Source organism: Stenella coeruleoalba, assembly GCF_951394435.1.
Source record: "Stenella coeruleoalba genome assembly, chromosome: 3".
Lineage (NCBI taxonomy): Eukaryota > Metazoa > Chordata > Mammalia > Artiodactyla > Delphinidae > Stenella > Stenella coeruleoalba.
Genome location: NC_137148.1, coordinates 127725915 through 127749512, shown reverse-complemented (window position 1 = coordinate 127749512; position 23598 = coordinate 127725915). Strand labels below are relative to the sequence as shown.

The window sequence follows — 23598 nt, the reverse complement described above, 5'->3', positions numbered from 1 at the left end:
CATGATGACTATACTTAATAATACTGTATTGCATATTTGCAAGTTACTAAGAGAGTAGATCTCACTAGACCAGGCTTATTGTATTGATCATTTTGCAATATATACAAACATCGAATTATTTTGTTGTATACTTGAAATTAATATAATATTTTATGTCCATTATATCAGTTAAAAAAAAACAAAAATACTGCAGTAACACATGCAATGTTTTTGCCTAGGGAAGCCCATTTAAACTTGGCATTGAAGGTTTTTACTGGGGGTTGGTCATATCAACACACTCAGCTCAGCATATAGCAAAATTCCAGACCCTCAAAAGAAAAGCAGGTGTTCAACATAAATTACATTGTTTGTACAAACAGTTGAAGAGCCATAAACCACTCTTATCTGTCAGGGAATTTTTCAAATACCAAGTCCTCAGATGCCAGCCAAAGGCCAACCTTGCAAGCAGGCTCTTCTTTTTTTTTTAAACTGTACTTTTTTTTTTTTTTTAATTTATTTTATTTATTTAGTTTTGGCTGTGTTGGGTCTTCATTGCTGTGCACAGGCTTTCTCTAGTAGTGGCAAGCGGGGGCTACTCTTCATTGTGGTGCACGGGCTTCTCATTAAGGTGGCTTCACTTGTTGTGGAGTATGGGTTCTAGGCACGTGGGCTTCAGTAGCTGTGGCACACGGGCTCAGTAGTTGTGGCTCATGGGCTCTAGAGCACAGGCTCAGTAGTTGTGGCACATGGGCTTAGTTGCTCTGTGGCATGTGGGATCTTCCCAGACCAGGGCTCAAACCCGTGTCCCCTGAATTGGCAAGTGGATTCTTAACCACTGCATTACCAGGGAAGCCAAGCAGGCTCTTCTAAAACAGGGGTCCCCAACCCCAGGGCCATGGACTGGTACCAGCCGTACAGCAGGAGGTGAGTGGCAGGTGAGCAAGTGAAGCTTCATCTGCCGCTCCCCATTGCTCCCCATCACTCACACTCACATTACTGCCTGAACCATCCTGCCCACCACCCCATCCATGGAAAAATTGTCTTCCAGGAAACTGGTCCCTGGCACCAAAAAGGTTGGGGACCACTGTTCTAAAAGTAGCAGCCTCTGTCCTGCTATGTTAACTCTTCTCTGCCTAACGCGTGCCTCAATTCTGATCAATGAGACATAAAAAGAAGTCTGCTGGAGACTTTCTTTCTGGGAAAATAAGAGATGTGCATGAGGAAAAAAAGCCTTTTTTTCCCTATCGTTTTACTTCCTGCTTATTGGGATGCTGAATAAAGATAAAGTACCCAGAGCTGAGGCATCAGTCTTGCAACAGCAAGGAAACAAACATGAGGATGAAAATACAACATGCTGAGTATGGTCAAAAAGAGGGAGGGAAAGTGCCTGGATCCTTGAACGTACCACTGAGCAATTGAACTAATACCAATAGCCACCTACCTGCACATTTTATGTTTTGTGAGGAGAACAAGCCCCTGCAGGCTTAAGCCACAGCTATTAAAATCCTGTTACTTGCAGCCAAATTCACTTCTAAATGATACAACAATCAAGCAAGAACAGCCACGGTTTTTTGGTTTTTTTTAAGGAAGCTTCCAGTCTGGTGGGAGAGATGTTTAACAAAATAATTACACTAATAGATGTATAGTTGTAAACTGAGACAAGTACTCTGAAGGAAAGGAATTTATTTACATTAGAATATATGAAAAGGAAACTGACCTAGGCTGGTTACAAAGTGAGAAGGAAGTACCTATGGAAAATTTTGTTAAAGTTACTTACTTCCATACAATAAATTGCCCCCAAATGTAACAGCTTAAAACAATCACTGTATTTTGGTCATTATTTTGTGAGTTAGATATTTTGGAAAGGCTTAGCTAGGAATTCTCTCCTGGATCTCTAATGAGGTTTCAGTCAGATATCAACTGGCGCTGCAGTTATCTGAATGCTTGGCTAAGCTGGGTGTTTAAGACGGGTTACTCGCAAGGCTAGCAGGTGATGCTGGCTGTCAGTTGGCTGCCAATTAAAGCACCTATACGTGGCCTCTCCAGCACTGCGTCTAAGGGAAGTTGGAGTTCTTGTGAGATGACTCAGGGCTTCAAGCACAACTATTCCAAGCGAAGTGGAAACTGCCTGGTATATTATGACCTAGCCTCGGAAGGTACACAGCATCACTTTCACCATACTCTTGGTCAAAGCAAAACTGCCCAGATCCAAGAGCAATGATACAGACCCCTCCTCTCAATTGGATAGGATGTCAAGCAAAGTAACGGGCTATTTTTAGATCCTCCATAGACCTCCTTAGGAGATGAGAGTTGAACTAATATCCGGAGAAGGAATAGGTAGTATTAAGCAAACACAAGGGGAAAGCGGACATGACATCTACAGCAAATAGCCTGTTGCAAAAAAGGCCCAGTGGTAGAAGGAAGTACAACATATTGGAGAATAAAGAGACTAGAGCACAGAAAGTGAGGTGTGGGGGATGGGATGTGGAGAGCAGTGTTTTGAAGGGAATTCATGCAGGACTTTGTAGACTGCGGTAAGGATCTCCATCTTTATTCTAAAAGTCACTACCTGTGTGACCTTGAATAAGTCACTAAAAACCAGTGTCACTCTATCTGTTAAATGGGGGTAGACGTTGGTCATACCTACCTTATAAAACTGTCAAAAGGTTTAGTGAGATAATACCTTCACAGTAGGTGAAGTGTTCAATAAATAGCAGTTGTGGCTACTATTATGGTTATTTTTATCGTATTTCTATTATATTACTAAATAGGGCATTCACTTTGCAGATGGGAAACTAAGACCCAGAGAGTTTATGTGGCTCAGAACAGTCAAAAAACAAGTCTTTGAGCAGGGGTTGAAACCCAAGTCTCTCGGCCCCATGTTAAGTGTTCTTCCTTCCTCCTCACCCTTGGCCAGGGCAGCCTAGAGGCAAAGGTGCATTCACACATTGACACCTTCTGTATATCTAGATGACATCTGCTTGAAGTGTTACCGAAATGCACGTGTGTGTGTCCGACACACAGTGAAGCCAAACAATACCGAAAAGTCAGAGTTTAAGTGTCCTCCTCCTCTTAGCCAGGACCTGGACCTCAGAGGGTGAAAGCTGTGCCTTGGGAACTTGCTCTTTCTTGTCAGAACAGAGAATAACATTTGTTTGGTGGAGATATATAGGAACATCATTACCTAACCATGACCTGACCTCAAGAACAAGGATCTGACACCAAGAAGTTTGCGACAACTAATCACGCCCCTCCCTCACCTCTCCTAAAAAGGGCTTTGCTGAAAGCTTTCAGAGAATTTGGGGTTTAAAGACATGAGCCACCCATCTCCTTGCATGGCCCTGCGATAAGCCTTTCTCCGTTCCAAACTCTGACGTTTTGATATTGTTAGGCCTCACTGTGCGTCGGGCACACGGACTTGCATTTCAGTAACAGAAGCAGGCATGGATTTTAGGAATTCCATTAATAAACTGAGACCCATCTCTGCTGCTGAGGAACCAGGAAGCCTCATCTACATGTAATTGATGCAGGAAGTAATGTAACAGAGGACAGGTGCATTGACTTTGCCACCAGAGAGAATCCCAGCTCAACATCTTCTGGCTCTGTAACCTCAAGCAAGTCACTAAACCCCACTGAGCTTCAGCTATCTCATCACTAGAGGAGGAGTAATACCCACCTCACTGGGTTATTTTGAGAATGAAAGAGAAAATGAATGTGAAACATTTGAAGCCTCAATAGTACCTGAAAAATGTCTCTTCCCACTCAGAAGTCTAACCCTCAAAACACTGAAACAACACTGATTCTTCCCACAAGATCTTATCATCACTGACAATAATACAAAGGAGGATCAGACATTGACTGGTCTCTGTGTGGGTCTATAAATCTACTGAGTAGGTTCCAGACTCAGAATCTTTCCTCTGCCCAGAACCTCTCACCTCAGATTCTTACACAGATTATTCTTCAGTTCATTCAGGTTTCTACTCAAATAAGGAAGGGCTGAGGAAAGCCTTCATTATCTAGGATCTCATAGTAGACGGGATCTGATAACATAGAGATCAGGGCAGAGGGCATGTCACATCAAAAGAACAGCATGAATTAAAGCATAAATGCAGGAAAAGTGGGAGTCCTATTCAGGACCATGGTAGACAGTTCAGAGACTATGGTAAGAGGAAATATGGGAAGGTACAATGGGTATGGACACTAACACTGGTGAGCCCTGGAATGTCATTCTAAACATTAAGAAGTATTAATACAGTAGGACCCAAGACCCTGACCCATTAATCCAACAAACCATCAGTTGTGTGTACTTGTGCTCTCTCTTACACACACACACACACACACACACACACACACTCACTCACAAAGGACCACCTGCCCAATTGTTCTCTTATAAGCCTGGGGGACCACTTGCCAGCCAGGAGTTAAGGTTTATAAGCCGATCACTGATGGAAATTAGAGCTGGCAGACAAGTTATGAGAACATAATTTAGGGGACCATGGGGTGAGATGCCCATTGGTTGACTCAAAGAAAAGGAGTAAGAGGAGAAGAAAGGGAGGGGGAAGGAGAGGAGGGAGGAAGGGAGAGAGGGAAGATGAGGGAAACGGGGAGGGGAGAGGAGGAGAGAGGAGGAATAAACTGGAAGAAACTCTAAAACTCCCATTTTCCCTGCAGTTAGAAGAATGGCTGCCAAAATCATTCTTCCTGAGTCACCCTTGTGGGTGACAGAGTAGAGAAAGGCTTGTGAGCTAATACTCAGGGACTCATCCCTTGCAGCCTACAAATATCTCCCCATCTGGTTCTGTCTCAGCACCTAAAATTCCTCCAGTTAGGGATGCAGGCGTCTTCAGGAGTCCAGTGTTAAAGTGCAGATAGCTCTAGGAGGAACCCAACATTAAGCTATTATCAACTATTAGCATTTCTATAGGGATTAGACTCAACAGAACCAGAGGTTTTCAGGGCAGGAAGGGATTTTTAGAGGTTAGTTTATGAGATAATTTACTAACACCCGGACCATGAGAACCATATCCTCAGGGGAGAAAAGTACAGCCCATGCTCTGGCTCTGCCTCATCTGCCTCCTTCATCTCCTCCTCCTCCCTAAGGCAAACTCATTCATTCATTCATTCAACAGCCATTTATTAAGTACTGCTTTAGACACTGGTGATACAGGGTAACCAACGTAGACAAGGCCTTGACATTCCAGCGGAAAAGCTAGACAGTTATAAAGAAACTCTCTAACCTTTGATTCCTCACCCTTAGTCTTTGTGTTCACATCCCTGTGGTACTTGCTAAACCCTAACCCACACTGCTATCTCCCTTTCTGGAGAGCTGCTGCATTATGCAAAGTGTCCAACAGTTTAGTTTTTAAGGATGCTCCAATTTTTCGTTCTGCTTTCTCACCCAGACTGTAAGCTCCTGGAGGGCAGAGATGTCATCATGTCTAATTGTATCCCTCACTAAGCCAAGCCTATGACAAAGCACACGATGGGAATTCAAAGACTTGACAATCCCTACAGATCACACGCATTTTTTCTCACCACTAACCTCCTGGCATTTAGTAGGTACTCTAAAGACACTTTTTCAATAAAAAAATACTAGTTGATTGATATGCAGAGAAGACACTCCAGGTCAGGTGTCTTGGGGAAATGAGCAGGGCACACAGATGAACAGCACTTGTACACGACATAGTTTAGGGTGGTACCAGGACAAGGAAGAGTAGATACTAAAAGGGAACAGGCGGGTAGAAACAAACCCTGACCTTATAATTTTTTAATGCTTATTTCCCAGGTATGAGGTGGGCTAAAAATGTCTTCTAACTTGGCACTCAGTGATTGAGGACTGATTTTTCAATTGATCTGACTTATTGCAATTGATCTGACTGATTTATTGCAACTTTTAACATATACTGCAAATCTACTGAACGCTAGGCACTCCACTAGACTCTTGAGAGGATAGAATCCTGATAAGAATTAAATTCAGATTCTGCATTTGAGCAGATTCTGTAAGACCACTGATTCAGAATTGATTCTGAATTTCAGATTCTGAAAGTCTCTTCCCTGGGTGTCCAGAAAGCAGGCAGCAGATGAATATCTATCATTATGAATAGCAGTGACCTTCAGACTGGAAATATCCAGTGCCATGGAGTAAGACAGAAGTGCTCTTAGTGAAGTGGTCAGATGGGGCTTCCTAACTTTATTAGTGCCCTGGACCTGCCTGGTCAGTTCAATCACACCTTCATGAGCTCATTTATTCTACCACTAGATCTGAAATACCCTTTACCTGACAGGTTCTGGAAGTAGACAGCATGAATTCCATTCCTGGCTCCTCTTCTACTTACTGGTGACGTGAAGTTGGGCAACTTACTGAATAACAGTGCCTCAGTTTTCTCATATATAAGTTGGGGATAATAATAGTGCCAGCATTTCTCCTAGAATAATGGAAACAAAAGCAAACATAAACAAATGGGACCTAATTAAACTTAAAAACTTTTGCACAGCAAAGAAAACCATAAACAAAGTGAAAAGACAATCTGCAGAATGGGAGAAAATATTTGCAAATGATGTGACCAACAATGGATTCATTTCCAAAATATACAAACAGCATGTACAATTCAACAACAACAAAAAAGAAAACAACCCAATTGAAAAATGGCCAGAAGACTTAAATATCTATTTCTCCAAAGAAGACATACAGATGGCCAACAGGCACATGAAAAGATGCTCAACATCACCAATTATTTGAGAAATGCAAATCAAAACTACAATGAGGCATCACCTCACACCAGTCAGAAGGGCCATCATCAAAAAGTCTACAAATAATAAATGCTGCAGAGGGTGTGGAGAAAAGGGAACACTCCTACACTGTTGGTGTGAATGTAAATTGGTACTGCCACTGTGGAGAAAAGTATGGAGGTTCCTTAAAAAACATAAAACAGAGTTACCCTGTGATCCAGCAATCCTACTCCTGGACATATATCCAGAGAAAACTCTAATTCAAAAAGATACATGCAACCCAATATTCATAGTGGCACTATTTACAATAGCTAAGACATGGAAACAATCTAAGCGTCCATCAACAGATGAATGGATAAAAAAGATGTGGTACATATATACGATGGAATATTATTCAGGCATAAAAAAGAATGAAATAATGCCATTTGCAGCAACATGGATGGACCTAGAGATTATCATACTAAGTCAAGTAAGTCAAATAGAGAAAGACAAATACCATATGATATCACTTATATGTGGAATCTAAAAAAAATGATAACAAATGAACTTACTTACAGAACAGAAACAGACTCACAGACTTTGGAAACAAACTTATGGTTACCAAAGGGGAAAGGAGGGGAGAGGCAAACTAGGAATTTGGGATTCACAGATACACACTACTACAGATAAAACAGGTAAACAACAAGAACCTGCTGTATAGCACAGGGAACCATATTCGATATCTTGTAACAACCTATAATGGAAAAGAATCTGAAAAAGAATATATATTTATATATGTATGCATAACTGAATCACTTTACTGTAACCTGAAACACTGTAAATCAACAATACCTCAATAAAAAAATAATAGTACCAACATCTGAGGATTATTCTGAAAGATAAATAAGTTGGTATATGAAAAACACTTAATTTCTGGCACATAGTATATATCTAACAACTCTTTGCTCCATCTATATTATGTGCTGGAATAGATACCTACCTTCCCAGAATTCACTGTCTAATGAAGGAGAAAAGCAATTACAATGCAGTGAGAGAAGTGCTGGGTGGGGTAAAGTAGATGGTGAAATGAGAAGGCAGAGGAGGGGCCCTGAACCAGGAGGTCAGGGAGAATTTCTAGAAGAATGTGAAGACATAAAGAAGAAGTGAGACATAAAGGAGCAACCCATCAAAGAGCTGGGGAAATAAAGTTCTAGGTGGAGTTTATTTAAAATCTCAGACATCAGAGAGTGTGACCTATGTGGGGAAACTGAAATTTCAGTGCAGCGAAGACACTGAAAGAAGAGACAATAACAATAAAAACCTAGTAAAGCAGAAAGAAAAGTGGTAACTGCATTAGTAAAACCAAGAAAGCAGAATTCTAATGTGGTTGTGCAGGGGAAAAAAATAAAAGCAACACAGTTTACACTGAAGAAATTCCAAAAAGCTCCAGGATTGCTGGTACCAGCTCCACTGGACGGGAGGCAAAGGCAGGGCTGAATAGAGGAGCATGGGTTATAAGTACATTTAAAGTAGCTGAAATTGAAACAATATTTGTAAGTACTGAAGCTGGGTGTTAGGAAGATGGGAGTTCATTACACTCCTCACTTTGGTTTATGTTTGAAATTTTCCATTACAAAAGGTTAAAAAAACATTAGCTCCCAGATGTCCTCCTTCAATCTGCATAGCTGGGAAAGTGCCTTTAACTGACCCTGACATAAAATTGGAAATTTATTCTGAAGAATGAATAAAACCAAGATCTCTGAATATGTAAGCATCAGGAAGAATTGAGAAAGAGGGTATTATACTCAAAGCAAGGGTACTAAGTGACTAGTTAAACCTGAATTCTGAGACTTCTAGTTTTTTCTCCAGTTGGACTACCAAAACCATGGCAGCCGTATTCTCCAGGCAAGACACTGGAAGGAGCTTATGTGAGGAATCTAACCAGCTCAAGAATAAAAGACTCGAAGACGCCAACACCAGAACTTCTTCCATGAAGTAGCCCAAACTGATAGCCTAAAAATGCAAGAGTGCACACATACACAAAGATTCCAAATAGTTTCTTGGTTCCCATTCCTAAATATGAACAGATAGCCAAAGATGACAAGGTATCTGAAGAAAGCCTTTAAAATGAATGACAGACAACGAGACAGCAAACAGATAAGGGGAAAAGCAACTTGGTGAAACAGAGACTATTCAGGAAGATGAAAACCTTAAAAAACAACAACAACAAAAAAGCTGCAATTAATAGCCTCAGAGACAGAAGGAGGGAGACTGCATTCATAAAGTAAAAATGCAATGCTGTTTAAGGCATAATTAGAAAACATGAAAGAACTCTTAGAAATTAAAAATATGATAGGAGAAATGAAAAGCTAAAAAAAGGACTGAAAGATAAAGCTGAAGACATCTCCCAAATGGAAAAGCAAAAAAAAAAAAAAAAAAGGAAATAAAAAACAAAATGCAATAAAAACAGAGAATCCCTCTACAAGATGCAACGTCTATATGAGAAGAGTTCTGAGAAAAGAGGAAATAGTGGAGAGAAAATAATTAAAGAAATAAATTCAGATGAATTTCCCATAACCAAAATAACCTGAGTTTCTAGATTAAAAGACTCACTAAAGACCCTCAGGGATAAAAATATGGCTAAGCCAAAGCACAATAAAGAAAATTTCAGAATGTTGGGAATAAACAAAAGATCTAAAGATTTCAGAGAGGAAACGAAAAAACAGATTACATATTAAGAATGAATAAGCACATAGGCTTCAGGTTTATCAACAGCACCCTAGAAGCTAGAGGAAAGTGGAATAAATGCCTTCAAATCATAAGGGAAAATAATTTCCAATCCAGAATTCTATACCCAACCGAAACGTCAATTAAATAGAGAGAGACAAATGAGAGACATTTTCAGACATGCAAATTACTTTAATTTTTATCCTGTGCACGTTTTAGAAGAAAAGTACTGAATGAAGTGCTTCACCAAGATGAGGAAGTAAAGTGAGAAAGAGGCAGACCCAGGATTCAAAATGAGAAAGAGGAGAAGGAATAACTCAGGATGAAAAGAGAGACCCCAGAATGAGAGCAGAATCAGAGACCATTAAGTCCAGATTAAAGCAAGTCAGAAGTTTCTAAGAGTGATGTCTCCAAAAATACTGAATTGAGAAGAATAAATAATATGTATAATCAGTGTAATGAGAGGAGATTGTGATAAGTATGGGGGGGAGGGGGGAGGCTACTTGGGGATACATTTTGGAAAATTACATTTTAAAAAACCAAAGTGACATGTGGAACAACTCCTACAGAACACCTACTGAAGTCTGGCAGAAGACCTCAGACTTCCCAAAAGGCAAGGAAATCCCCACGTACCTGAGTAGGGCAAAAGAAAAACGAAAAAACAGAGACAAAAGGCTAGGGAGGGACTTGCACCTCTGGGAGGGAACTGTGAAGGAGGAAAAGTTTCCACACACTAGGAAGTCCCTTCACTGGTGGAGACAACAGGGTGGGCAGGGGCGGGAGGAATCTTCAGAGCCATGGAGGAGAGCACAGCAAAGGGGTGCAGAGGGCAAAGTGCAGACACTCCTGCACAAAGGATCAGCACTCACCAGCCTGAGAGGCTTGTCTGCTCACCCACCAGGGCGGGTGGGGACTGGGAGCTGAGGTTTGGGCTTCTGAGGTCGGATCCCAGGGAGAGGACTGGGGTTGGCTGCGTGAACACAGCCTGAAGGGGGACTATGCACCACAGCTGGCCAGAAGGGAGCGAGAGACAAAGTCTAGACCTGCCTAAGAGTCAAGAGACCATTGTTTTGGAATGTGCAAGGAGAGGGGATTCAGAGCACCATCTAAATGAGCTTCAGAGATGGGCGTCAGCTACGGCTATCAGCTCTGACTCCAGAGACGGGCATGAAATGCTAATGCTGCTGCTGCAGCCACCAAGAATCCTCTGTGCAAGCACAGGTCACTATCCACACACACCCCCAAGGAACCACTGCAGCACCACACTGCCAGGGTCCCGAGATCCAGGAACAACTTCCCCTGGAGAACACACGGCACATCCCAGGATGTTTCAACGTCACTCTGGCCTCTCCTGCCGCAGGCCCGCACCTCATTCCAATTATACCTACCAGACCCCTCCCTCCACCTGGCATCAATGAGCAAAGAGCCCCCTAATCAGCCTCTGCATTAACCTCCTCCTGTCTGAGTGGGGAAAAGATGCCTGAGGGTGACCTACATGCAGAGGCGGGGCCAAAACCAAAGCTGAACCCCAGGAGCCATGTGAACAAAGAAGAGAAAGGGAAATCTCTCCCAGCAAGCTCAGGAGCAGTGGATTAAATCCCCACAATGAACATGATGTACCCTGCATCTGTGAAATACCTGAATAACCAAAAAATCGTTCCAAAACTGAGGTGGTGGACTTTGGTAGCAACTGTAGACTTCAGATTTGCTCTCTGCGACTGATTCATTTCTGATTCTTATGTTTATCTTAGTATAGTTTTTAGAGCTTGTTAACATTTTGGTGGATTTGTTTATGGTTTGGTTGCTCTGTTCTTTTTTAATTTTTATTATTACTCTTTTATTTTAATAATTTCTTTTATTATTTTATACTTATTTATTTTTATTTCTCTTTTCCTCCCTTTTCTTCTGAGCCATGTGGCTGACAGGGCCTTAGTGCTCCGGCTTGGTGTCAGGCCTGAGTTTCTGAGGTGGGAGAGCCAAGTTCAGAACACTGGAACACCAGACACCTTCCAGCCACACGTAGTATCAATCGGCGAGAGCTCTCCCAGAGATCTCCATCTCAACGCTAAGACCCAGCTCCACCCAACAGCCAGCAAGTTCCAGGGCTGGACGTCCTATGCCAAACAACTAGCAAGGCAGGAACACAACCCGACCCATTAGCAGACAGGCTGCCTAAAATCACACTAACTTCACAGACACCCCAAATCAAACCCTCAGACGTGGCCCTGCCCATGATAAACACAAGATCCAGCCCCACCCACCAGAACACAGGCACCAGAAACTTCCACCAAGAAGACTACACAACCTCAGCCACTGGGGGCAGATATCAAAAACAACGGGAACTACGAACCTCCCGACTATGAAAAGGAGACCCAAACACAGTAAGTTAAACAAAATGAGAAGACAGAGACATAGGCAGCAGATGAAGGAGTAAAGTAAAAACTCAAAAGACCAAACAAATTAAGAGGAAATAGGCAGTCTCCCTGAAAAAGAATTCAGAGTAATGAGAGTAAAGATGATCCAAAATCATGGAAATAGAATGGAGAAAATACAAGAAACGTTTAACAAGGATATAGAAGATCTAAAGAGCAAACAAACAATGATGAACAACACAATAAATGAAATTAAAAATTCTCTAGAAGGAATCAATAGCAGAATAACTGAGAATGAAGAACAGATAAGTGACCTGGAAGATAAAATAGTGGAAATAACTATGACAGAGCAGAATAAAGAAAAAAGAATGAAAAGAATTAAGGCAGTATCAGAAACCTCTGGGGCAACATTAAATGCATCAATATTCTAATTATATGGGTGCTAGAAGAAGAAGGGAAAAAGGGTCTGAGAAAATATTTGAAGAGATTATAGTTGAAAACTTCCCTAACATGGGAAAGGAAACATTCAATCAAGTCCAGGAAGCACAGAGTGTTCCATACAGGATAAATCCAAGGAGAAACACACCAAGACACATATTAATCAAACTATCAAAAATTAATTACAAAGAAAAAAATATTAAAAGCATCAAGGGAAAAGGAACAAATAACATACAAGGGAAACCCCATAAGGTTAACAGCAGATCTTTCAGCAGAAACTCTGCAAGACAGAAGGGAGTGGCAGGACATATTTAAAGTGATGAAAGGGGAAAACCTACAACCAAGATTACTCTACCTGGCAAGGATCTCATTCAGATTCGATGGAGAAATCAAAAGCTTTACAGACAAGCAAAAGCTAAGAGAATTCACCACCACCAAACCAGCTCTACAACGAATGCTAAAGGAACTTCTCTAGCTGGGAAACACAAGAGAAGCAAAGGACCTACAAAAACAAACCCAAAATAATTAAGAAAATGGTAATAGGAACATACATATTGATAATTACATTAAAGGTGAATGGATTAAATGGTCCAACCAAAAGACACAGGCTCGCTGAATGGATACAAAAACAAGACCCATGTATATGCTGTCTACAAGAGACCCACTTCAGACCTAAGGACACATATAGAATGAAAGTGAGGGGATGGAAAAAGATATTCCATGCAAACGGAAATCAAAAGAAAGCTGGAGCAGCAATTCTCATATCAGACAAAATTGACTTTAAAATAAAGACTATTACAAGAGACAAAGAAGGACACTACATAATGATCAAGGGATCAATCCAAGAAGAAGATATAACAATTGTAAATATTTATGCACCCAACATAGGAGCACCTTAATACACAAGGCAAAAACTAACAGCCATAAAAGGGAAAACTGACAGTAACACAGTCATAGTAGGGGACTTTAACACCCCACTTTCACCAATGGACAGATAATACAAACAGAAAATAAATAAGGAAAAACAAGCTTTAATGACACATTAAAAAGAGGGACTTAACTGATATCTATAGAACATTCCATCCAAAAACAACAGAATACGCTTTCTTCTCAAGTGCCCATGGAACATTCTCCAGGATAGATCACATCTTGGGTCACAAATCAAGCCTTAGTAAATTTAACAAAATTGAAATCGCATCAAGCATCTTTTCCGACCACAACGCTGTGAGACTAGATATCAATAACAGGAAAAAACTGTAAAAAATACAAACACATGGAGGCTAAACAATATGCTACTAAATTACCAAGAGTTCACTGAAGAAATTAAAGAGAAAATCAGAAAATACCTATAAACAAATGACAATGAAAACATGATGACCCAGAAGCTATGGGTTGCAGCAAACACAGTTCGAAGAGGGAAGTTTATAGCAACACAATCCTACCTCAAGAAACAAGAAAAATTTCATATAAACATCCTAACCTTACACCTAAAGCAATTAGAGAAAGAAGAACAAAAAAAACCCCAAAGGTAGCAGAAGGAAAGAAATCATAAAGATCAGATCAGAAATAAATGAAAAGAAATGAAGGAAAGAACAGCGAAGATCAATAAAACTAAAAGCTGTTTCTTTGACAGTATAAACAAAATTGGTAAACCATTAGCCAGACTCATCAAGAAAAAAAGGGAGAAGAAATCAACAGAATTAGAAAAGAAATAACAACTGATACTTCAGAAATGCAAAGGATCATGAGAGATTACTACAAGCAGCTATATGCCAATAAAAGAGGCAACCTGGAAGAAATGAACAAATTCTTAGAAAAGCACAAGCTTCCAAGACTGAACCAGGAAGAAACAGAAAATATAAACAGAACAATCACACGCACCGAAATTGAAACTGTGATTTAAAATCTTCCAACACACAAAAGCCCAGGACCAAACATCTTCACAGGCGACTTCTATCAAACATTAGAGAAGAGCTAAGTTTGTCTTTCTCAAACTCTTCCCAAATATAGCAGAGGCAGGAACACTCCCAAACTCATTCTACGAGGCCACCATCACCCTGATACCAAAATCAGACAAAAATGTTACAAAAAAAGAAAACTACAAGCCAGTATCACTGATGAACATGGATGCAAAAATCTCAATAAAACACTAGCAAACAGAATCCAGCAGCACATTAAAAGGATCATACACCATGATGAAGTAGGGTTATTCCCAGGAATGCAAGGGTTCTTCAATATATGCAAATCAATCAATGTGAGACACCATATTAACAAACAGAAGGAGAAAAAACATATGATCAACTCAATAGATGCAGAAAAAGCTTTTGACAAAATTCAACACCAATTTATGATAAAAACTCTCCTGAAAGCAGGCACAGAGGGAAACTACCTCAACATAATAATGGCCATAAATGACAAACCCACAGCCAACCTCATTCTAAATGGTGAAAAATGAAACTATTTCCTCTAAAATCAGGAACAAGAGAAGGTTGCCCACTCTCACTGCTATTATTCAACATAGTTTTGGAAGTTATAGCCACTGCAATCAGAGAGGAAAAGAAATAAAAGGAATCCAAATCAGAAAAGAAGTAAAACTGTCACTGTTTGCAGATGACATGATACTATACATAGAGAATCCTAAAGATGCTTCCAGAAAACTACTAAAGCTAATCAATGAATTTGGTAAAGTACAAGGATACAAAATTAATGCACAGAAATCTCTTGCGTTCCTATACACTAACGATGATAAATCTGAAAGAGAAATTAAGCAAATACTCCCATTTACCACTACAACAAAAAGAATAAAATACCTAGGAATAAACCTACCTAAGGAGACAAAAACCTGTATGCAGAAAACTATAAGACACTGATGAAAGAAATTAAGGATGTTACAAACATGTGGAGAGATATATCATGTTGTTGGATTGGAAGAATCAACATTGTGAAAATGACTATACTACGCAAAGCAATCTACAGATTCAATGCACTCCCTATCAAACTACCAATGGCATTTTTCACAGAACTAGATTTAAAAATTTCACAATTTGTATGGAAACACAAAAGACCCTGAATAGCCAAAGCAAGTTGAGAAAGAAAAATGGAGTTGGAGGTATCAAGCTCCCTGACTTCAGACTATACTACAAAGATACAGTAATCAAGACAGTATGGTAATGGCACAAAAACTGAAATATACATCAATGGAACAGGGTAGAAAGCCCAGAGATAAACCCACGCACATATGTTCACCTTATCTTTGATAAAGGAAGCAAGAATATATAATGGAGAAGTGACAGCCTCTTCAATTAGTGGTGCTGGGAAAACTGGACAGCTACATGTAAAACAATGAAATTTGAACACTTCCTAACACCATACACAAAAATAAACTCAAAATGGATTCAAGACCTAAATGTAAGGCCAGACACTACAAAACTCTTAGAGGAAAACACAGGCAGAACCCTCTATGACATAAATCACAGAAAGGTCCTTTTTGACCCAACTCCTGGATAAATGGCAATAAAAACAAAATAAACAAATGGGATCTAATGAAACTTAAAATCTTTGGCACGGTACAGGAAACCATAAACAAGACAAAAAAAAAAAAAAAAAAAAAACACAGTAAAGGAAACCATATTACCCTGAATGGGAGAAAATATTTGCAAATGAAGCAAATGACAAAGGACTAATCTCCAAAATATACAAGCAGCTCATGCAGCTCAATATCAAAAAACGAAAAACCCAATCCAAAAATGGGCAGAAGACCTAAATAGAGATTTCTCCAAAGAAGATATACAGATTGCCAACAAACACATGAAAGGATGCTCAACATCACTAATCATTAGAGAAATGCAAATCAAAATCACAATGAGGTATCACCTCACACCAGTCAGAATGGCCATAATCAAACAAATCTACAAACAATAAATGCTGGAGAGGGTGTGGAGAAAAGGGAACCCTCTTGCACTGTTGATAGGGATGTAAATTGATACAGCCACTATGAAGAACAGTATGGAGGTTCCTTACAAAATTAAGCATAGAACTACCATATGACCCAGTAATCCCACTACTGGTATATACCCTGAGAAAACCATAATTCAGAAAGAGTCATGTACCAAAATGTTCACTGCAGCCCTATTTACAATAGCCAGGACATGGCACAACCTAAGTGTTCATTGACAGATGAATGGATAAAGAAGATATGGCTCATATATACAATGGAATATTACTCAGCCATAAAAAGAAACGAAATTGAGTTATTTGTAGTGAGGCGGATGGACCTAGACTCTGTCATACAGAGTGAAGTAAGTCAGAAAGAGAAAAACAAATACCATATGCTAACTCATATATATGGAATCTAAAAAAAAGAAAATGGTCTAATGAACCTAGGGGCAGGACAGGGATAAAGACGCAGACATAGAGAATGGACTTGAGGACATGGGGAGGGAGAAGGGTAAGCTGGAACAAAGTGTAGAGTGGCATGGACATATATTCACTACCTAAATTAAAATAGATAGCTAGTGGGAAGCAGCTGCATAGCACAGGGAGATCAGCTCGGTGCTTTGTGATCACCTAGATGGGTAGGAAAGGAAGGGTGGGAGGGAGATGCAAGAGGGAGGAGAAACGGGGATATATATATATATGCATATAGCTGATTCACTCTGTTATACAGCAGAAACTAACACATCTTTGTAAAGCAATTATACTCCAATAAAGATGTTTAAAATAATAAAATAAAATGAGCCCTGTCAAGTAAAAAAAAATCTAAACAAATTAAACAGAGACAATCATTAGCTCTACAGAAAGCAGAAAGTTAGAGAGGAAAGAAAAAGTAATTGTCATAACGTAGCTCAGCAGTGAAGAGTGCTTATGGAATATAAACGTGGAATATTCATGCAACTAACAATGCAGTAAGTACACAAAACGGTAGAAGAATGGAAAATGTACTTGTGTGCATGGGGGAGGTGCTTCTTGGTGAAAGGTAACTTTTTATCTTCCATGGTGGGTTATAAAGTGATATGTCTAAACTGAAAAATCACAAAGAGGCCCTATATGATGTTCCTTAGAGATAAACATTTTTTAAGTTAAAAGTATTTACAATTATTAGGAAGGTAGTGTGTTTTTCATGATAACCTTGTCAGAAATATTTGACTTGAAAGTTTGATTAAAAAATAAAAACTATATTAAAACTAAAAGTAAGCAGAAAAACCATATTCTGGTCCATTAGCAGGTCACAAACAGCACTTCGATAGTGAGAACTGATATAGTCTGATCCCTAATTTTGCTTTACAGATAATCTACCTGAGACCCATAGGAGTGAAGACACTTGCCCAGGATCACCCAGGGGGTTAGTGGCATAGACAGAAGGAAGTATCAGATCTTTGAACAGTTTCCAATGTTAGAGAGTTTTTGTTTATAGCACCCTGCCAATAAGCCATGTCTGCCCAAGGAGTCCTGCAACATCTGGGCCTCAGTTATTTCAGACTGAGTTCTGTAGGGACAAGCGCCATGGAAGGAGACTTGAACACTGCTTCTAGAAGCTTACAGTCAGAAGACTAGGACCCATGTGTGTCAGACCCTTGTGGAATAATTAAGTGCCCCAGGAACTCACTCTTAACTGTTACCCCTGCCACACTGGCACCGCTCTCTCCCTTCTGCCCTCACATTTTGGCTACTGCAGCCTCAGCTGAGAAGTTGACACAGGGGGACTTGCCTTTTTTTCTTACATTGTTGGATAAATTTAAAAAAAAATAAATCTTTATTATTATACAGATTGACAATTATGTTTTCACTAGCATCATACAGAATAAAGAAAACAAACCAAACATAAATAGGCATATATAATAGCTCAGAAGGTAACAACAACAAAAAATTCAAGTGGAGGGGAAATTTAGAGGCATTAGGATTCTACCTACCTATTTTAAAATAGGTTTTATAGGGTTGGCCAAAAAAAATGACCAATAAAGGGAAAGCTGTTACGAAATAGGCACTCACATCCCTGTTGGTTGGAATGTTAATCAAGGCAAATTTTGGAAGACAATACAGCAATAGCTGTCAATAATTAACATTCACTTACCTTTTGACTCAGCAGTTTCTTTGCTAAGAATTTACCAAAATGTGTGCCAAGATATATGCACAATGAAATTCATTGCAGCATTCTTTATAAAGCAACAATAAAAGAACAAAAAATAAACTACTGAAGTATCTATCAATAGCAAAGGGGTCAAATCATTAATTGTTGTATATCCCTACAATGTAATAATAAGCATCCTTTAAAAAGAACGAGTTAGATCTATCTTGCTGACATGGAAAGATTTCCAAGACATACTGTTTAGTTAAAAAGGCAAGGTTCAGCACATTTCCATTTGTTTCATACACACACACACACACACACACACACACACACAAACTGTTTTCCATAAAAAGTGTTATCATCTTTAAAGAGACGAATCAGAGCCCCAGAGGAGAGGTGAGGAAGAGTTTTGCTTGGTCTTATACCTTTTAGAAAGTTTAAATTCCAATCATATGCAAGTATACCATTTTTTTTAACAATGAACTTTAAAGATAGATAATTCATGAAAAGCAACAAGTAAACTCTCATTCAGAGAGGGGAAATTATTTTCCTAACTTCTCTCCAATGGTAACAGGAGTCTGAGAACTAAAATTTAAGGCTTTGCCTGATGCACTGCTTTCCATAGCTTCCCCTCCCAGTCCCCTAATCTGTAAAAGGAGAACATTTCTTCCCCCTCTTCTTTAGAAGATGTCAGAAAAAGATGCCTGGATCCTGAAAGTTGTGTCATAGCTACTTGTTCGATAAATGAATGAATGAATGGGAATTAAGATAATGCATGTGAAAAATAAAGGATTACTGCTTTGAAAGGGTTAATGCCCTCTCCCCAGCTGGGACTTGATTGTCTGACCCCTGACTTCCCCTTTGGAAAGAAGGTGACTGGCCCAGTGACTACTCTGCCTGGCATGATGGATGAGAGGAACACGCAGGAAGTAGCCACCAAAGGCTTGGCATTGTCTCCTGTTGGCTTTCTGATCACATCGCGGCTGGCTGTCAAGTCCATGGCCCAGCGATTTATGGCATCCCTGGGCAAGAGCAGCCTGTGCAAGGCTGCTGCTGTGGCAGCTCAGGGACAGGAGCCAAGCTCTCATTCTCCTTGAAGATGTAACTATTCCTCCTAGGGCCAGGAGCTCTCCCTACATCAGAACAGAAAGAATGCACCCTGGTACCTCCCCTGCTCCCATGGGTTTCTTACCAGGATTGTACAGCTGCCAAAACAGTGTTTCCGTGGACAACCCAGGCTGATGCAAGGCAGACATCTTTGCCAGACCCTGCTTCCCAAATCACTGACAGCCATAAAAAGGCATTTACTGTCTCTATCTTCATCTCAGACTTATGCCTGATGACTGCCACATCTCAGGAAGAGTCGAGCAGAGAGCTCCCTATAATTCGTTTAACCAACTCTAAGCAGAATGCTACATTTGCAGCAACATGGATGCAACTAGAGATTATCATACTAGGTGAAGTAATTCAGAAAGAGAAAGACCAATACCATATGATATCACTTATATGTGGACTCTAAACTATGGCACAAATGAACCTATCTACACTGTAAATCAACTATACTTCAATTTTAAAGAAACATACAAAAGAGAGGAGGAAAAAAAGAATGCTGCAGGCAGCAAGGGTGGTCAGGATGGAATCCTGGTTAAGAGCGTGAGCTCTGGACTCCAAAAGACCTGTGTCCAAACCCTGGCTCTGCTGCTGTCAGCAGTGTGACCTTGGGCACATTATTTAACCTCTCTGTGCTTCAATATCCTCAGCTATAAAATGATAATCCTAATAATGATACCCAGCCCATAGGTCTGTTATGACAAAATGAGATAAGTCATTTGAACAGGACTTTGTCAACTACATTTAGGCAGGCTGTTCAGCAAAGAATGGACCCTGCTTAAAGTAAAGGGAGAAGAATTCACATCCAGTTGGAGGAATCATAAAAGGATTCTTGAAAGAATGAGTCAGTAGGATGTGGATGGTCAGAGATGAAGGAAGGGCATTCCAGATATAAGAAACACTCAAAAAGAATGCACAGGGGAAGGAAAACAGGAAACATCCTTAGGGAAGTTGTGTGGTTCAGCAAGGCTGGAATGTAGGACAGTATAGGGAAGATGAGACTGATGAGAGATGAAACTGAAAACGGAAATTGGCTGTGAGGACTCTGAATGCCAGGCTAAGGAAGTCAGCTGGGAGCCATGGAAGCTGTGTGAGCTGCGGCAAGGCAGAAGCAGAGCTGCACCTTAAAGGAGGCATTTGCCAATGTGTATATTGGCACAGATAAGAGAAGGTGCTACAGAGGCTTCTATGAAAGGCAAGTTTATTCAGTGGAAGCGCCTCTAAAATGCCCCCAGATAATCCCTCAAGTCTCTCTTATTGTAAATGGGGCACCTCGGGCTACAGTTCTGTCTCCCCTTCCCAAAGTAACACGTACTACGAACAGATTTGTACATGGAGAGTGCTACACTGAGGACCCTAGTCACCAATTCCAAGGGCCATTCAAGTCTCTTCTCCCAGGGCTCTGTTTCCCCACCTAGTCAATAGCAAGTGTGAAATAGATGAATGTTGATTAGCCTTACATGATTTTTTGCTACATCCATATATCCCACTCAGTATTTATTTGTTTAACCTTTTTCTTCAGTCAACCCACTAGTTTTTTGTTTATGCTAAGATATATTTGAAAAGAAGGAATCTTTCTACCACTGCCATGAAGAGAAAATGTCTATTTCCTCCTCCAAATAAAAGTTAACCACCATAAAAGTTAAATAAAAATGCAAAAAAACCAAAACCTTATGAAAATCTAGCTAGAGCCTCTTGCTCTCTCTTTATCTGGAAAAGAGATTGGCACTTATCAATGAGGTGACATATAGTAGGAGATTGAGACATTCTCCCCCTTAGCTAATGCAATGATTAAAGGAGGATTAAGGGGCAAATTCCTTCCTCACAGCGGATTAACTTTTTCTTTTTAACATCTTTATTGGAGTATAATTGCTTTACAATGGTGTGTTAGTTTCTGCTCTATAACAAAGTGAATCAGTTATACATATACATATGTTCCCATATCTCTTCCCTCTTGCGTCTCCCTCCCTCCCACCCTCCCTATCCCACCCCTCTAGGTGGTCACAAAGCACCAAGCGGATCTCCCTGTGCTATGCGGCTGCTTCCCACTAGCCATCTGTTTTACGTTTGGTAGTGTATATATGTCCACGCCACTCTCTTTGTCACAGCTTACCCTTCCCTCTCCCCACGTCTTCAAGTCCATTCTCTACATCTGCGTCTTTATTCCTGTCCTGCCCCTAGGTTCTTCATGACCTTTTTTTTTTTTTCTTAGATTCCATATATATGTGTTAGCATATGGTATTTGTTTTTCTCTTTCTGACTTACTTCACTCTGTATGACAGACTCTAGGTCCATCCACCTCACTACAAATAACTCAATTTCGTTTCTTTTGGAGGTTCCTTAAAAAACTACAAATAGAACTACCATACGACCCAGCAATCCCACTACTGGTCATATACCCTGAGTAAACCATAATTCAAAAAGAGTCATGTACCAATATGTTCATTGCAGCTCTATTTACAATAGCCAGGAGATGGAAACAACCTAAGTGTCCATCAACAGATGAATGGATAAAGAAGATATGGCACATATATACAATGGAATATTACTCACCCATAAAGAGAAATGGATTCACTTTTTATTCAACAGGGTCCCACCTAAAATCTTTCTTGTAAACCAGACTTACACATTCTCACAATCTGACAAGTAGTGAACTCAATGATCTCTAATAATCCTTCCATTTCGTTTTTCTTTTTTTGACAATATTCTTTGAGCACTTTCAGATACATATCAGGTGCTTTCCTAAGCTTGGGAGATCAACAAAATGAGTAAGAACTGTCTGTGCATTCTCATCCCAGGTCAGCTGGGAACTTGTTTGGCATCACTGGACAGCTTCCTCACCCAGCTACACTCAGACCTCACTTTCTCTACCTCTGAAACATTGAGGTTGAACCACACGATTGCTGTGGTTCTATATCTAGCTTTTTATAACTCGGTAAAGCCAAGGTGGGAGAACTGGGGATTAGGACAGGGGTTAATGCAGAAACTACGGCAGGGATGAATCCAGATAATGACACCGGCAAGTTGATCAAGTCTAAGGTAGGTGCTAAGGTTGGCTGGCTTAAAACTGGGGGCGTTGGGTACAACCACTTTAGAAAACTGTCAGTATTTGCTAAATCCAAGCACACACATATACAATGAACCAACAATTCCATTCCTCAGGGAAACTAAGTGCTTATGTCCATCAGAAGACTGTACAAGAATGTCCATAGCAACTTTTTCATAACCGCCCAAAGCTGGAAACAATCTGTGGCACAAAAATGGATAAATAAAACGTGGTAGATAGACCCGATAGAAGACTACACAGCAGTGGGAAAGAATGCCCTGCTGCCACACTTTACAACATGGATAATTATGTTGAGCAAAAGAGGCTAGATATAAAAGAATACATACTATATGACTCTGTTGTACTTGTATGTTGTTAAAGAACCGACAAAGTAAATTTATCATAATAGAGGTCAGAATAGTAGTTACCTAGAGCAGAGACTTTTTTTTGTTTTTCTTTTTTAACGTCTTTACTGGAGTATAATTGCTTTACAATGGCGTGTTAGTTTCTGCTTTATAACAAAGTGAATCAGCTATACATATACATACATCCTCATATCTCCTCCCTCTTGCGTCTCCCTCCCACCCCTCTAGGTGGTCACAAAGCACAGAGCTGATCTCCCCAGAAGAGAGGTTTATATTAATTGGAAAGGGGCATGAGGGAAGCTTCTGGGCTGCTATAAATGTGCTATACCTTGATCTGGATGGTGGTCACACAGATGTATACATATGTAAAAATCCATCAAGCTCTAAACCTACAATTTACACATTTTAATATGTGTACGTTGTATCTCAACAAAAAGCAAATAAAAAATAATCAAGGAAACCAAAGGTTGATGAAGATATTGGGCTTACCCGAAGATAGAAGCAAAAGGAAAGATTACTCCAGATGAAGAGTGTTGCTCTGATTTTACCCCACTATTGAAAGCCACTTTATGTACTGCTGCAGACACAATCTTAGAAGGACCATATCTTCAGGTAGATCAAGTGATATGATGGGGTCTTCATAGATATCATGTGTTGGAAAGTAAAATAATAGAAAAGGGTTCCAATGGAGAGTAAGACCCTCAAAGGGGTGGGTGGTGGGGAGGAGACATCACAGACCAACGAAAAAAAATGTACTATATTTTTGGAACTAGCTATGTCCTCAAA

At 40.0% G+C, this 23598-nt stretch overlaps 1 protein-coding gene across 1 annotated transcript in view; it reads right to left on the bottom strand.

The window, feature by feature from the left end:
- G3BP1 (G3BP stress granule assembly factor 1) overlaps nucleotides 1–23598 on the bottom strand; it is a 1009408-nt gene that overhangs the window by 579677 nt on the left and 406133 nt on the right. Inside the window, exon 20 of the transcript XR_013827805.1 lies at nucleotides 6257–6404. The gene's annotated coding sequence lies outside the window, so the exon portion shown is untranslated. The remainder of the gene's footprint in view (nucleotides 1–6256; nucleotides 6405–23598) is intronic.